This window comes from Toxorhynchites rutilus, chromosome 3 (assembly GCF_029784135.1).
Source record: "Toxorhynchites rutilus septentrionalis strain SRP chromosome 3, ASM2978413v1, whole genome shotgun sequence".
Lineage (NCBI taxonomy): Eukaryota > Metazoa > Arthropoda > Insecta > Diptera > Culicidae > Toxorhynchites > Toxorhynchites rutilus.
The window spans coordinates 297,603,865-297,617,565 of record NC_073746.1 but is presented as its reverse complement, the minus strand read 5'-3'; the positions used below and the strand labels follow the sequence as shown (position 1 = coordinate 297,617,565).

General features: G+C 42.0%; 1 protein-coding gene and 1 long non-coding RNA gene across 3 annotated transcripts in view; one reads left to right on the top strand and one right to left on the bottom strand.

Annotated features, from left to right (window-relative positions):
* LOC129779566 (adenylate cyclase type 6) overlaps nucleotides 1-13,701 on the top strand; it is a 497,443-nt gene that overhangs the window by 209,124 nt on the left and 274,618 nt on the right. The gene's annotated exons all lie outside the window — the stretch shown is intronic.
* On the bottom strand, nucleotides 608-1,434 carry LOC129779570 (uncharacterized). Its single transcript, XR_008743708.1, has 3 exons — nucleotides 1,282-1,434; nucleotides 1,164-1,225; nucleotides 608-1,110 (listed from the first exon to the last, which is right to left on the bottom strand). It is a non-coding gene; the product is annotated as an uncharacterized LOC129779570 (long non-coding RNA).

The window sequence follows — 13,701 nt, the reverse complement described above, 5'->3', positions numbered from 1 at the left end:
ATTCCATCATATATTATATGCCGTCTTGAGCTCGATCAATTATCACAACCGCAGCTCTCGTCAGAGAGAGTCAAACAGCCAACAAGGTTAGACGTGCATTCGTGCTCTGGGTGCAATGGGTGATTCCCAGCGGCGGAACCAAGTTACACAGGAAGTAATGTGACAAACCAGCCAAAAGTGTTGAAGGTCACTATATTACAGAAAAAAATGGTTCCTTCGTTTTCGCGTTGTAACCATAACGAAGTCTTTTTCGACAAAGTATGATGATAGAAAAACTAAAAGATATTTTTTAGCAATGTCTCACATCGCAGGATACTGTTTTTCAATGTTTCGTTATAACTAGAAATATAGGGTTGAGGAAAAAGAAATGTCGTATTTCTGATCGAAATTTGACGCTTTATTTAACATACTTAAAATTATCCAATTTAAGTCAAATATGCGCCGTTTTGTTCGCAAACTTGATGCCATTTAGAAGGCAACTTCATCATCCCCCCCTTATAAACCCCCCTCCTTATTTGCAAAAAAAACTCAGATAGCCAGTTTTCGCAAGCCTCTTTTGAGGCCAACTTAGTATCACCAAGAGCGTTTTGCATGGACCGGAAGAGATGATAAAAACTTGGAGCCAGGTCCGGACTATACGGTGGGTGCAATAGGACATCCCATCCGAGCTCCCGTAGCTTCTGGCGGATCATCAAAGATGTGTGAGGCCGAGCGTTGTCCTGGTGGAAAACAACACCATTTCTATCGATCATTTCTGGCCGCTTCTGGTCAATCGCCTGCTTCAAACGGTCAAGCTGCTCACCGTAGAGAACCGAGTTGAGGGTCTGGCCGTAGTTAAGTAGCTCATAGTGGATGATTCCCTTCCAATCCCACCAAACACACAGCAAAACCTTCCTGGCCGTCAATCCGGGCTTGCCGATGATTTGGGTCGGCTCACTGCGCATCGACCACAACTTTTTTCGCTTTAGGTTGTCGTACGTGATCCACTTTTCATCACCAGTCACCATCTTTAAAAATGGGTCGTGTTGAAAATGCAACGATGGAAACACTTTTTCCGAAATTCAATCCTCTTTATTTCACAGCGAGAGAGAGAGAGAGATTAAAATTTTCCTATAATAATAACAGTTTTGGATAATGGTTTTACAATTTCATTTGAAACTTACGTTTGTACGTTTCCTATCTGTCGTGCGATTTATTATGTTTGATAGGTTCCTGTAGCGCTAACCTATAATTTTTACAATTTGTTTTAGCTAATTTTAAGGTTTTAACGCTTTTTCTTACCCTTTTTAGCATTCGGTTTTAGCACAATAGAATTAAGTTTTAAATCAAACTATTTTTAATAACAATAAAATAAATTTTAGGTAGAATTTTAACGAATTAATCAGCTAGCCTTTTTTACCAATCCACGTTTTACTTTCTGGTGATGGAATGTTGTTTTTTTTTGTTTCTCATCTGTCACTGCCAATGGCAGCCACCTTCGCCTTGGTAGGTCGGAAATCAACGTGCCGTGTGGTTGTGTGCGGCGTTACTTACAGGGTGTACGCAACAATCCCCCCCGGTAGTTGGACCCGATTTACTGTCGTTTGCACCTACATCCAACACGGCTAACTTAACTGCGGGTCTGTTGTAGAGTCCTGAAGCGGTCTGCACTACCGCAGAACGAACTTGACCGTCAGAGGAGGTTGTAACTGACACCACTCGTCCTTTAGGCCAGCAACTCCGTGCCAGATCCGGATCTACCACAATGACGACGTCGCCCACCGCAATAGGCTTCACTTGATTAAACCATTTAGTGCGACGAGTGATCGTGGGCAAATACTCTGTAATCCATCGTTGCCAGAAACGATTAGCTAAAGCGTCTGATGCCTTCCAAGACCTCTGAAGTGCTAGAGGACAGTCCTTGTATGGGACGAGAGGTTTGGACCCGTTTGACGAACCCACTAGGAAGTGGTTCGGGGTGAGAGCTGGTGAAGAACAACTATCTACAGGAACGTGAGTCAGAGGTCGGCTATTAACGATGTTTTCCACCTGAATAAGGTAGCTTCGCAAGACTTCCTCTGTAGTTACTCGCTGAGGTTTAACGACGACAAGGATCTTCTTTATTGACTGGATAAGACGTTCCCAGCACCCACCCATGTGAGGTGAGGCGGGAGGGTTGAAAATCCATGAAGTTGTTGGAGTGGTGAATTCAGTCACTAGCTTGTCCCGGTCCAGATTCGCCACAGCAGCCTTAAGTTCTTTATCTGCGCCGACAAAATTGGTTCCGCAGTCACTTCTAATTTCGACAGGAGTTCCACGACGCGCGAAGCAGTTCCTTAAAGCCATGATGCAGGAGCTTGTAGTCAATGATGCTGCTAATTCGATATGTATTGCCCGAACGGTTAGGCATGTGACAATCATACCCCAGCGCTTCTCGTGGTGACGACCAACGAGGACGAGAAACGGACCAAAAAAATCCACGCCAACGTACGAAAATGGTCGTACGAAGGCCGCTACTCGTGCTTTCGGAAGTGGACCCACAACCCACACCTGCATTACGTAGTCGCATGGCTCCGTTGTTTGAGCATTAGCACACCATAAAATCCGCTGGCTGTCTGCGTCTTCAGGGTTCATCCGCAACTGGTGAAACATCTCAGCGATGTCACCTCCAAGGCCTATCAACCGCTCACGAAATTTGTATAATACTGGTGGAAGAGCGTTCAGCTGATCCGGGCCTTCCATCAACACGGAATTTAACGAGACACCTCCAAAGGATGCGGCAGCATCAAAGACTATCCGGACTTTACCCGGCTTGTTGGGGTTAAAGACCGGGAAAATCGGTAAGTACCACGTACGATTGCCGGTTTCTCGATTCTCCTTCGTTGTCAATTTGCGTATATATCCCTTTTTTTTCATAATCTTCCATTTTCGTCCGTACCGTTTCAGCCAACATGGGTTCGCGTTCCATCCTCTTGATCAGACAATGGTGACGCCTGAGCGCCATGGTTCGATTATTAGGCAGTCGTATGTCATCGTATTTCCAAAGAAGTCCCACTTGGTACCGTCCATCTTGGAATGTGGTAACTTTATGCAACTTTGCTAGGGCCCGTTCGTCTTCTTTGGAGAGAAGCTGGTTTTGTGGAGATCCAATTCCTAAACTGTCGAGAGTGAAGTAGTTCTTCACTGCCTCATGAAGGTTTTCGTCCGATCCGCGAGAGTGAGAACAGATGTGGAAACTGTGTGGAACGACACTTGATAGAAAACTGTTCATCATCGTACCATAAACCGTCCAGCCAAGACGCGTTTTAACTGCAACGGGTTCATCTAACATTCCCTCACGGCTGTCCAGGGCTTGCATCACTCTAGCGTTACTCACACCTATCAGTAGCTTCTGTTGAACGTTGTTGTAAGATTCTATTAGGTGCGCGTACTTGGCGGACAGTTTTCCAGCTGATAACGATTGAGAAGGTAGCTTCAAATCTTTCACCGTGTAGACCTCCATCAAGTTGTGTTGACTACTTCCATCTAGCGTGCCGGATACGTTCAAAGAACATTTAGTGGCGTCCATCTCATAGCGGCAAGTATCAGCAGTCCACCGCAGACACAATGGATGCTTCTCTCCGCTCAGGTGTAACTGTTTCGCTAGACCTTCCTCCATCAACGTCAGAGACGATCCACTGTCCAAAAACGCGTACGTACGAATCTCGATTCCTTGGTTATAAAGAATAATGGAATTGTACTGAAACAGTACAGAATTGCTTCCTCCCCGATGCATGTTACACGACTCAATATCATGAACCGCTGGCCTTTGACCGTTGGTGTGGTTGCTCGAATTAGCCATTGGCGTTTCTCGCTTATCCTTTGCGTCATTGTGCAGTAGTCGGTTATGCTTGTATTCACAACCGTTCTTGCCACACGGTTTTGCGGATTTGCACGAGCCTCGATGGTTTGTTAAGCAACTACGACATAGTTTATGCTCCCGTAGTGCGTCCCAACGCGCGGACAGACTGTATGAAACAAATTGCTTACACTTCTCTACTGCAACACAACTTCCCTTGCAAACGACACAACTATTGCTTGAACCAAACTGCTTCACTTTCTGCGCTTCAGCGTGGGTGTTCAAGAATCCATCTTCTTTTCGGGTACGACGATATTTATTGTCAGCGACACATGAAAACTGTGGCATTGTTACGGCGCTAGCTGCTTCCGCTAACTTGTATAGCCAATCGCTAAACTCAACCAATGTCACGGACCGGAGAGACTGTCGGTGAGTCGCCCAATTCAATCGAATCATTGGAGGAAGTCGCTCGGTTAAACTGTGCAGAAGAGTGAGGTTACACAAATGTTCCTCTAATTCACAAGCCTGAACTGTAGCTACCATGTTACGTACAGCAAGAGCAAAATCAACGAGCGTTCCGAGACGATCTGCTTTAGGGTCTGGCAGATTATTTACTTTCTGTATTAACGAATGTACAATGATTTCTGGACGGCCGAAGAGCAGCTTCAGTGTAGCCAGAACTTGATCCAGATTGCTAAGGTGCAACAGTTGACACTTTACCGCTTCCAGCGCTTTCCCTCTTAGGCACTTTTGAAGCCGAACCCTATTTTCCTCTGCTGTGAATCCGCAAAGGTGCGTTGTGTTTTCAAAAGACGCAAAAAATAAGGGCCACTCTTCCGGTTCGCCAGTAAACACTGGTAACTCCTTCGATACTGCATGACGAGCAGCGATCTGACTTCTGTTGAGCAATACCGTACCCCCTACTGCAGTAGGATCATCATGAAAGACCGACGGGTGATATTCCAGACCGGTTGGAGCGTTACTAACAAACGGTGCGAAAGCAGAAGATCGCATACGCTGATTATCGTTGGAACGTTGGAACGCAGGTGGATTTGTCTGAGGTGGAACCAGCGTCGAAGCAATAGGACCCCTTAAAGATCGAGGTGGACGGAATTCTACGAAATTCGATCAATTTTCAACGACGGGAAAAGTCAGAGTATGTTCCGTTCGTTGAGCGTGAGAAATCGTGACAAATGGTGATTCAATTCGATTTTGAGTGGTTGTAAGTAAAGACGGTTGATTCGCATTCATTGGCGAAGAATGACTTACAGGAGCGGGACCAGCGATACGATTGGTCCTAACAGGTGCTCGAGGATTCGATGAATTAATGTTATGTGACGAACCCAACAATAACTGAAACCTACGCAGTAAATATCGCTGTTCGATTGCTTCTTGTTCCTCCAAAAGCTGAATGCGAAGGTCTGCCGACAATTCATTAAGCAGATCAGCTTCGATGTGCGCGACATGATTAGTTGCCCGTTCTTCCTGGACCTCAACAACCGGAAGAAGCTGATCCAATGGACGTGGAGTGCGGGGCAGTGGTGTCGGTGGTGTTACACTACCTAATCTTGACGTGCGAGGACGAGGGGTTGGAATTTGACGAGGAGGCACGGATGACAGTCCCGGCGGTGGCAAAATCGGCAATTGCGGTGATGGTTGTGCCGGAAGATTGGATGGTTCCCTTGTATTTCCTGGTTGGGTCGATGATTGTGGCAATTGTGGAGCCGGATCTTCAGCTGGCGAGCAATCCGGGCAGCTCCAAGAACGATTGGCCACGTCCTCGTTGACTCCGACGCAGACGAAGTGAAACCAGCAGACACATCTATCGCAGCACACCATCTCATCGTTGTCCGAATGATTGCAAAGCAGGCACGTTTGCATAGAGCTTTTCTCTGGCGTTTGACGCTGTCGAAGATTCCCTCTTGGCATCGTAGATCGTTTGATAAAACGAAAATTTTAAAATGTTGAAAATGCGATGGAAACACTTTTTCCGAAATTCAATCCTCTTTATTTCACAGCGAGAGAGGATTAAAATTTTCCTATAATAATAACAGTTTTGGATAATGGTTTTACAATTTCATTTGAAACTTACGTTTGTACGTTTCCTATCTGTCGTGCGATTTATTATGTTTGATAGGTTCCTGTAGCGCTAACCTATAATTTTTACAATTTGTTTTAGCTAATTTTAAGGTTTTAACGCTTTTTCTTACCCTTTTTAGCATTCGGTTTTAGCACAATAGAATTAAGTTTTAAATTAAACTATTTTTAATAACAATAAAATAAATTTTAGGTAGAATTTTAACGAATTAATCAGCTAGCCTTTTTTACCAATCCACGTTTTACTTTCTGGTGATGGAATGTTGTTTTTTTTTGTTTCTCATCTGTCACTGCCAATGGCAGCCACCTTCGCCTTGGTAGGTCGGAAATCAACGTGCCGTGTGGTTGTGTGCGGCGTCACTTACAGGGTGTACGCAACAGGTCGAGTTCGTTCCGTTTCAGCAGTGCATCGCAGGCGTTAATTCGATCTAAAAGATTTTTTTGCGTCAACTCGTGTGGCACACATACATCCAGTTTTTTTTTGAATCTAATCTTCTGCGAATGGTTCCAAACGGTTTTATGGTCTATACCGGGTTCCTGGCCAATCGAGCGAGTGCTCACATGCCGGTCTACTTGGATGATTTCAACGATTTTATCGGTTTCCACGAAGATTGGCCTACCAGTACGGGGAGTATCTTCGACAGCCACTACACCAGAACGAAATCGATCAAACGATCAAACGCTGTGCTGTGCGAATCGTTACAGTATCGGGTCCATAAACTACACGAATTTTTTCGGCCGCCTTCGTTGCAGTTTTACCTCGCAGATAGTAAAAACGTCAAATATGGCGAATTTCTTGCTTGGTGGACTCCATCTTTGACGCACTATAACTTGAGACTGAAAAGGACAATCACAACACTGTCAAAACGAGACTTGTAGTACAGATTGTCGTCTTTAAATAGCCGTATAGTAAAACCCGATGCGATAAGTACAACACACGATATGTTTAAGTGTTGCCAAATATTGAGAATACACGACATTCCTTTTTCCCCAACCCAATATTTGAAAAATATCGGAGAGGGTCGCGTCAAATTGGCTGATTTGGCGTGAAATCGCTCAATTGATAATTTCAGCATGAAAAACGTTTATTTTGACACCTGGATAGTTTCGGTTTCATCAAAACTATTTCGAAATATAGCTGAGTTTGTGTAATTGAATAAAGATGGATACAAACAGCTGCCCAGGTGTGATCTAGCTGGGATGTTCGAGTCTTGGCAACTGTTAAACAAAAGCAGCCTTTTGTCAGACACAGGTGAGACCGCAAGATAATGAAACGCTTGAGCTCCCGCGCGCTCGTTAGTTCACTAAATTATCCTTCCACTTCAAGTCCAAACCGCCGGTAAAAACAGGCGCGATTCAATGTTATTGTTCGTGAACAGTTCCCTTTGTTAGAATCCCTTGTTGAATCCTTTGTTGGAATCCCTGTAAGCGTGTGCTTTTTCTCTATGCCAATACCACCAAATCCCTATCCAGATGATAGGAACAAAAGCCTTCGGCTGTGCCTCCCCTGGAGAGCATCCTCTGCCTGGTTTTGAGTGTCATAATTGACGTTGATTGATATTTTCGTTTTATCAGCACATAACAACTCGGCGTGTATGCGCTTGTCGCGAGCGCACATTTTACTGCTGAATGATGCAATCCGCTCTCAGCGTTCAATCGCAGCAAATCAATCTTCCCAATGTGGATGCAGTTTGCGATTTCGATGAGAACGCAGTGTGTAGTCAGGGGTGCTTCCGCCATTCACCACCCGATGGGTGCCATGTTGTAAATTCAACCATATGAATGACAATTGACAGTCATGAACCACTCTTCGACAGATGCCGCACTGACTGTGCTTTTAGGCTCCACTTCCTGTCGGCGCGAATTGTGAGACTAGATGCGGTTGAGGGTGGTTCCACACGATTGCTTCGCCATTTGGTGGGGAACACTTTGTTTTGCAATTGCATCAACCGCTTTCGAAACATATCGTTGCCACCATGCAGCCATTTTACGACCGCGTCAATCAATCGAATTTACCGATGGGTGTAACTAATCGCGTATGGAGCGGTGTAATGTTCGGGCACCGGAAATTAAAGCACTCTATACCTTCGCTCAAAGGCTCGTCGAAACTTTGGAAATTATTCCAATTTTATCGGTTGCACCCCCATGCACTACCAGGTTCGCACGTTGGTGTGTTCGTGTGAATTGAATCCATACCAGAACCATTAAATTACTGCTTGTACTTGTACTTGGTCTTGGGTGGTAAATTATATAGAAGGATGGATCTATTTTTAGATGCACTCGTTCTGATTCGAACCAAAAGTAATGCAATGTGCTTGGGAGTCGAGTTTATTCATTGCTACGAACATGGTTTGCATAAGACTTCCATCTTCTGTCTAAATTGGTTCGGGTTGAGATTATTATCAGCCCTACTCAGCTAAGCTTTTGTAGAGTGTTTAACCCAGCCAAGTTTTTTTTTGTGAACTGCATACGTACCTATATAGAAGGGTCTCGTTCGATGTTGCATTCAGGGCAACGCAATCACGTTTAAATATCCAATAAATCGCCCGGTATGAAGTGTAAAACAGCACGGTTCCTATGGTTTTATTTCCTACAGCAGACTGCTATTCAAGCTAATTTTTTTTGCTATCCCACGCGATTTCACGCTTCTTCCGATGGGAATGTTTGGATTAAAGTCTGGCGACGGGAGTAAGTGGGAGTGCTGGATTCGGTTCTACAATCGCTTAAACTAGTGGGCGATGGTGTAGGGCTCTCACCATTGATGCAGCCTTATTGACGTGGTGGGTTTAGATCGAACGCGGAGGCAATAAGGGAATCCCTGCATCAATCAGGAATGCCAATGAATCGAAATGGAGAGGAAGTTTTTGATTAAAATATGTGGGAAGATCCCTGAAGCACACTACCCTGAAGCACACTACCCTGAAGCACTATTACTAATGTTTCATTCGTATTCATCGTGATTTGTGAGATTATCCTGGTCATGTTGGACAGATATTCTTCGGATTTAGTATGATAGATTCACCCAACCATTTTGTGAACAGATTGCAAGTTTCTTCGTTTCTTGAATTAGACTGACAGAGAATATGGAAGGATGAAGTGCATTTCAAAGTATACAGAACATTTATGAATAATATGCAGTCCATACACGAGAGCTTCTGATAGCTGCATGAAACAAGAAGCTACATTTTTTACACCTATAGTTCGCTTTACGGCCTAGATACGTTCCACGAAATTTGGCCGTAAAGCGAAAAGCCGTATAAGGAATCAATTATTCTAATACAAATTCATACAAATTCAATCAGATCGGTTCCAAATTTGTTAAAAATGTAACATGGTTTTATCATTCAAAATGCATTTCATCTTTTTATTTTTATTTAATTTAAATTAAAAATTAAATTGATTTAAATTTATTTCATTTGAATAAAAAATAAATACATAACATGAACATAAAACATATATAACATACAACATACATACATTAACATCAACAATAATAAGAATTTTTCTCAGACGAGATGTAATACTTATACGCTAGCGATAGCTTACTTACTTCACAAATATTCTCTATTCGCTATCCCTCTTCGTTGTTTCTATTCCTCTTCTTCTTCTTTCCTTTGTTTACGGAGACTTAAAATCCAACGATTCATTCGTCTACGACTGTTTCTATTCTAACGGTTAAGTTGCTCGCTATTGACAGCTCTGTTCGGGAAAGCACACAAATGGACAGAAAAAATGTGTGGGGAAATGGGAATGCTTCTAATTTTCATCAATTTAAACCATATACAGACTATGGGATTGTAATTTATAGAATATCAAACAAATCTTAGAAAATTTCCGAGTCGATTGGCACGCAAATCATTAAAATCCGTTCGCAGCAAAAATAGTTATTAACATTTACTTTATTTTATAAAAACGTTACCTGTTTTCTGATTTGGCACCCTTAATGTAAGACGTAGTCCTACGTCAAAAATTGAATGGTATTATGTTTCCGTGGATTGGTTACGAAAGTACCTAATTACGTGGTAATATGTAGATTTTGCTTATTTTATAGTTGCTGTCCATGAACCATTTGTTCAATTTTTTCAAATGACTTGTGCTCGCTGTCAAGAGCTACGCTGAAACATTGAACTTATTGAATAACAAATTTTTTTTAGTATCTATTTGCAAAATTATATCTTCAATGATCCCAAGTTATCATTCCCTAGTAAATAAAGCGCCTTCCGCAGAGCAACAACAGAAAATTCGCAGAACACAGCACCCATCGCTGGAAAATACTTTTTTTTTTCTTTGGTTTGAAGTACGCTACACTTTGACGCCACTTGTAACCCGGAAATAATGCACGAATTTGCGAAAATCGAATGATCGATCGGAAAAAATCACCAACGAGCTCAAAACACTCTTAAATTAACACAAGATTTCCGGAAAATACTAAATAAAAATTTGGAGGGTGGTGTCCAAGACACGACCATGCTGTCGACGTAGAACTGCAAAATTATTGTCAGCGAGAATAAACATTGTAGTAATTTAAGAATGAATTCTGCAGTACAACCATTTGGTAGTACTGACAAGGGTCGATAAATGGATGCTTCCACTGAGGGACGCGAACGATTCACAAAACAATAAAAAACCAATTTGAGCAAATTGATAATTTAACCCTCTACATTAACATGTATTTTTGATTGGTCGCTGTCTAATCGGAACTGAAAAGCTCAGCTCACTGAATAGTAGTTTTTTCACATCTCTGGAAACGTTATTGAACAAACTTTCATCTTCAGTTTTCCACCGAAGAACACAGCTCACACCGCTGGAAAATACCTTCTTCACATGCGCTACACTTTGTCGCCACTTTTAATTCGAAAACAATGTTTAAATTCACGGAAATGAACGATCGAAAAAAGTCATCCAAAATTCCGTACACACTACTGAATTCACACAAGCTGTTTAAGTTATGACAATTAATTCCCTGTCAATTGTCTCGGATATTATTTTGGAATGTATCGAAACATTTCAAACAGCTCATTTGTAGAAGGTGTCACCAATCTGAAAAGGGTCGATGAATGGTTTTGTTGAAACAGTAGAGGATGGATTGATGATTCATTCTTGTCCTCGTGAGAGGAATCCAATCGCGGAAGCTGATTATTATCAGTTCAAAATTGTTTTCTGATAACAACGTGGCTGTGCAGTATTCATAGCGAACGCTATCGCAGCAGTATTTTTCACTAGTGACACATTTGACCACCGGGAATGATATGTTCGCTCTCCCAGCGCCTTTATTGCACATTTCTGGACCACTGTAAACTACCTTTGGTAACGCATGAAAACAACAATTGATGACTCAAACAAATACAGAGACATCCTTGCCAAACGGCATGAAAACTGATCCGATGCTTTCATTGAACAAAATTGGATCGCTGTTTGCTTTTTCTTACATTTTCTGACACTCTTCCGTTCTTTCTATGTATCGTGCAAAACATCTTATTCAAAACGTTCGCTAGGTTGTGACTGTGAATGGGTTATTTATACTCAGTTGAAAACAGGCGGAGCTCACATTGCAATATTTCGTCTCTCCACATTGCCCTCGAAAGGAACCCTCCATTTGATTCGCAGTGTGTGTATGGGAATGTATGGGAAAAAGGGAATGCTTCTTATTTTAATGAATTTAAACCGTTTACTAATAAGAGAACCATAATGTATATGTTACTTCCGATTCGATTGGTAAGTGTTCCGATTGGTATGTAAAACTTTCATAGCGAAAGTTAACGCTAACTTTATCTCATTGAAATGTGACCGAAATTCATTGTGTTGTAGTGGCGGCAGCTATAACAATCGCATTGGAACGATTTTAATTTTCAATTTTTATCCGCTTTCATTGCTACATTTCATATCTGCTTCTCAACCGACTTTCAATGTGTTGTCATTTAACGTCATTTTTAACCCGGAAAGAATGCACGATTTCGCGAAAATTGAATGATCGATCAGAACGTTACCAACCAGAAGACCAATAACACATCTGAATTCGTATAGCCCATCCCCCGGCTAACAATGTTTCTGATAAATATGACGTTGTTGTTTTGCTACCGCTCCTTCCCGGTTAGAAGATGAATGATCGCTTCGGGGTGAGTGGGTGTTTGGTTATGTAGATTTGAATCTTTCGCAGGTCTTTCGTCTCTTGCCTTCAGAAATGGCAATTTAGAAAATTTATTCTAAACTTACGGCCTTAGAAAAAGCCCATTTTCGATTCCCTCGCTACCCTCGTCGGATGCCAGAATTATGATGATGTAATATGACAGGAGAGAATATGCTTCTCTCTGGTTCAGATTGGGTAGGGAAATCGAATCACTTTTCTGCTGCTACTGCTGCCGCTGCTGAAGATATTGGTGCAGGTGCTGAGGTTGTATCTGCTTATGTTGCTGCTGTGCTACCGCTCTTGGTGATGTGATCTGCTAGCCGAATAGAAAATGATCGCTTCGGAGCGAAGCAGTGAAATTTATTCGGGGTGGGGCTTGCGGCGCAACGTATCTTATTTCTTAAATATGCTGTATTTTTCATGTTCTCCATCGATAGAATGATATGTACGGAGAATAGTTACGTTTGTGTTTGCAGTAGTATTGATGTACTCAAATTGTATTCTGCTGTGACACTAGGAGGCACCTAGCAATTTGGCCGGTACAAATTGAGGAGCACAAATTGGGCCTATCAAAACGTAGGATTTAGTGCGTATAGATAATGTTAGATATTTTACAATTATTTAATTGTTTGTCTCGAAAAAAAGGTGGGTGGGTAATATCGGGAACATAATCCGAGGGACGTAGGACTACACAAAGGGGACAGCCTTTGTTAAATATATTTTTGAATTTTTTTTTCTTCTTTTGCATGAAATTATCTGCCTGGAAAATTAAATAGTTAACTCTTTAATCTTTATAAACATTTTGATGGTTCTTAAAAGAAACTTTGGTGTTGTTATTTGCGTTTTTTATTATTCTGATATCACTTTAGAACCACCGCATTGTATAATTTTTTAATAACTCTTTGGTGGCTCTGAAAAGCGCCAATGAATTCATTCTTTTTCGCGCAATGTCGAAATCTGAGTCCTCCTTTTGTCAATGCACTTTTCTAGACAAACTAAATCCTAAACTAAACTGTGGCTACAGGCAATTCGGCATCAATATCATCACTGTTGGCTGGATCGATCACACGAAAGCGATGGGTTACAGTTCTCCGTTGGCCTTTGCTGATGATATTCGTGGAACAGTGGCTTTGAAGCCCCCGCAGACTGCAAACTTTTTATCTTCAATAGTTTGATCGGTCTCTTGATCAGTACAGAGAGCATACGCGCACAATGTATCGATTCAATTGGGTCGGTGTTTGCACTAGCCCAAACTGTGGAAAATTACCGGCCGATGAAAAGTCTGCAGTCTGCGGAGGCTCTTAGTGTACAAGCGCAACAAAATTGAAACTCGTTGCCCGCTATCGCCGTTACCGCCACTGCCGCTTCACGCAAGGGGCGTGGCTCACAATACAATTTTTTGCTTGTATTCCAAATTATATTCTGCTGTTGCTTTGGCTGCTTCTTTCGATCGGAACCATTTGAGGAGCACGAATTGGACCAATCAAAACGAATCACATAGTGCGCTTGAACAATGCTGACATTTCACAATTATTTTTTTTATAAATCGGTTATTTTTTACAGACTCCGTTACATAAGTTTAAAGGAGTCAAACTACTAGCTGTATTGTTACTAGTATATATTAACATTTTTCCTTAATTCTAGTGTTAATAATATAGAA